Genomic DNA, 3,647 nt, shown 5'->3' with positions numbered 1-3,647 from the left:
TCCACACAGCAGTACAGAGGGCTCAGTTGAACTCACTTCCGTGAAACAGTTAATATACTGGAAGTCCTTCAACTCACGAGAGCTGCTGGGTCCGAGGTCAAGGACACAGATGGCTGAGTCTTCCCTTGGGCAATGCAGGCAGAGTCTGCCCACAAGCAGCAAACAGCAGGGTGGATCACCAATAGCCAGAAGCTCAGGAGCTCAGCGAAGCAGGCCTGGATGGGATATCAAACTCAAGCAATGCAAGCAATTACAGCCCAAGCTCAAGCAATTACACACCAGTAGCATGGCAAAGCAGGTCTCGAAGGAACCTCAAGCTCTAGCTACAAGATCCCGAGTTGGCTTCTTCCACAGGTAGTGTAGCTCACAAGTTGAGGCAGAACAAGCTAAAGCAGTCCCAAGCTGGTCGGATCACCAGCGAGCAAGAGAGAGAAGGGTGGGCCTTGCCAAGCCATTTATCGCTTTGCCCTCCAATCAAACTGTGACCTGATTCATCCCACATGTTCCTATTAGCCTGGTTGGCACAATAAACCTACCTATCACAGGGTGTGCATGAAGTGCTAATTGGCATTAGACGTTTGCAACATATACTCATAGCACTGATTAAGGATTAATATCCCCAAACTGCAAAGATCAATTAGTAATATATAAAAGTTAATAAAATATAAAAATCAATTTGTAAAAAGAAAAGCATTGGCATTAGTGTCTGGTTACTGCTGTAACATTACCACAGATTTTTGTGGCTTAAAATAACACAACTTTATGGCAATACAGTTCTGGGCTAAAATCAAGGCCTTAGCAGGGGTATGTTTCTACTGGGGGTTCTCAGGGAGAATTCATTTCCTTGCTTTTTCCAGCTCTCAGAGGATGCCCACATGCCTTAGCTTTTGGCCCCCTTTCATCTTCTATGGAGCCCTGGTGGCTTAGTGGTTCTGTGTTGGGCTGGGGGCGGAAGGGTCAGCAGTTCAAAACCTCCAACCTTTCCAAGGGAGAAAAACAGGTTTTTATGCCGGCAAAGAGTGGCAGTCTTGGAAACCCACAGGGGCCATTCTGCCCTGTCCTACAGGGTCACTGTGAGTGGGTGTGTTAGACCAGATTGACTAGAAAAGTAAATTCAGTGACATACACGTGTGTGTAAGAAAGAGCTTTACTGTATATACTTGTGTATATGCCAAGTTGTCAGCACATTCTTTATGCAGTTTTTGTGGTAAAATTAGGTGCCTTGGCTGATATTTGGGTCAGTTTATATTCAAGTGTATGCGGTATATCAAAAAGTTTTGTATATCAGAAAAAATATTCCAGCCCAGTCCAACTCAATCCATAAGTCCCTCTTCAGACTGCAGTGATGCAGAATGCAGGAGGACCACGGGCCAGTGGGTGCAAGGTCATGTGTGTCCGATGGTGTAGTTCATTTCAGGGCTCTGGCGGGTCTTAAAAAGTGGCTCACTGGCATGACGGTGAAGGCAGAGAGAGAGAGAAGGTTCCCAGGATCCTCCTTAGGAGAAGGCCATGCCCACAAAGAGGTATCATCAGGCTGTGACCTGATTGACAGGCTGGACTCCACCCGTGCACTTCTACCTATCAAGTTGACATGAAACTATGTGACTACCACAGTGGGCATGGGCTCCAGTGCTGCGTGTTCGGTTCTTGGTTGTTGTCTCTGACAGCAGCAATCCCACCACTCTGATTACATCGGGCCCACCCAGGTCACCCGCACCTCAAGATCTTTAATTTCATCGCATGTGTCATGTCAAGTAATATATTTGAAGAAGGTCTGGCTATTGGGATATGGGCATCTTTTGAAGGAGGAAAGGGGTTACTATTCTGCCTATCATACAGTCTAATAGGACAGACACAAACATTCAGTAGAGGAGGAAACACATATGAATCTAGTATCAGTGAAATACAGATTAATCACAATGAAATGCCATCTCACACTCGCCAGATTGGAGAAATTATTTTAAACTGACAACAAAGCATTGACTGGCGAGAATGAAGAGCAAAGGGAACTGTTGCAAAAGTAGAAATTTGTAAAACAATTGGGCACTATTTTTTTTTCCAAATCATTTTATTGGGGACTCGTACAACTCTTATCACAAGACATACATCCATCTATTGTGTCGGGCACATTTGTACGTCTGTTGCCATCATCATTCTCAAAACATATTCTTTCTACTTGAGCCCTTGGTATCAGCTCCTCATTTTTCCCCTCCCTCCCCACCCTGGAAGAAGAGCAGAGATGTTACTTTGAGGACGACTAAGGCGCTCCAGCCCCAACCTGTGCTCTTTTCGATCGCCTTATGTGAACATAAGAAAGGCTGCAGAAGCATTGATGCCTTTGAATTATGGTGGTGGTGACGCATATCGAAAATACTGTGACCTGCAATTGGGCACTATTGAAGGGAGTCCCGGTAGCTCTGTGATTAAGCACTTGGCTGCTTATCAAAGGGTCTGTGGTTCAGACCCCACCAGGCTGCTCCATGGGAGAAAGACATGGCAGTCTGTCGGAGTAAACAGGACAGCCTTGGAAAGCCTAGGTGGCTTTTTAAGCTAGAGGGTCAATTTTTATTTCGTTTTTTTGTAAATCATTATATTGGGGGATCTTACAGCTCTCATAACAGTCCACATATCCATCGTGTTAAGCGCATTTGTACCTATGTTGCCGTCATCAGTTTCAAAACATTTTCTATCTACTTGAGCCCTTGGTATCACCTCCTCATTTCCCCCACCCCCCACCCACTCACCCTGGTGACCCCTTGATAAATGATTATTATTTCCATATCTTACATCATCCATCACCCACGTCCATTTGTATCCTATAGGGTCACAGCCACTCTGAGTTGGCATGGGCTCGTGGCGCGCAATAGCAGCAGTAAGATTGAACACGTGTGTACTTTACAACTCAGAAACTCCACTCCAGGGTACAGACTGGAAACACCTGGAGGAGACAAGTGGCTCATAAATAGGAGCCTCTCTAAGCGGAACATACCGGGTCCTCCTTGCCTTTCAAGACTCTAAAGAGGTCGTGTGCCTTTTGCTCTCTTGGCTGCTGCTTCCAGGAGCACAGACCTTGGGTCTGCAGCAGGTGTCTAGAGGAAGCATCACATGCTGCTCCGCTGAGGTCTTCCACGCAGCACCTGGCAACCTGCAGCTCTCTGCTGCTATCTGAAAGTAGAATGTTTGCATGAAGCCCTTTGCAAGCCCCAAACGGTGTGTAGGGAAGAAGCATTCATTAAATGGAAAACCATTTTGAGAACACACACACACACACACACACACACACACACACACACAATCACCTACCATGTCATAGCAATGAACACATGACACTGAAGAGAACTCAGACATCAGGTGTTGGCACACAGTCCAGGCTACAGCGGACCGAGGCTGAGATGCCCAGTGTCACTCAGGAAGGTCTTGGTAATGCAAAGCTTCCAAACAAAGGCTGGCTGCTAGTCTCACTTTTCACCTTCTCCCCCCAACGTGAACATCCTCTTGGGGGTTTCTGTCTGCTAGGAGAAACAGGTACTATTGGAAGTGTTTTGTAAAAGCAAAGTGGAATCAAGTGAATTTGAAAGTGGGGGGTGGGGCAAGGAAGGGAACAGAACTGTTTTAATGACCAGGGGTTCTTAGTAAAATCTCAATTC

Source organism: Echinops telfairi, unplaced genomic scaffold (genome assembly GCF_000313985.2).
Source record: "Echinops telfairi isolate 266 unplaced genomic scaffold, ASM31398v2 ScPeMD7_7475;HRSCAF=8513, whole genome shotgun sequence".
In the NCBI taxonomy this organism is placed as follows: Eukaryota; Metazoa; Chordata; class Mammalia; order Afrosoricida; family Tenrecidae; genus Echinops; species Echinops telfairi.
The sequence above is the reverse complement of the archived record's forward strand: the minus strand, read 5'-3'. Positions refer to the sequence as shown.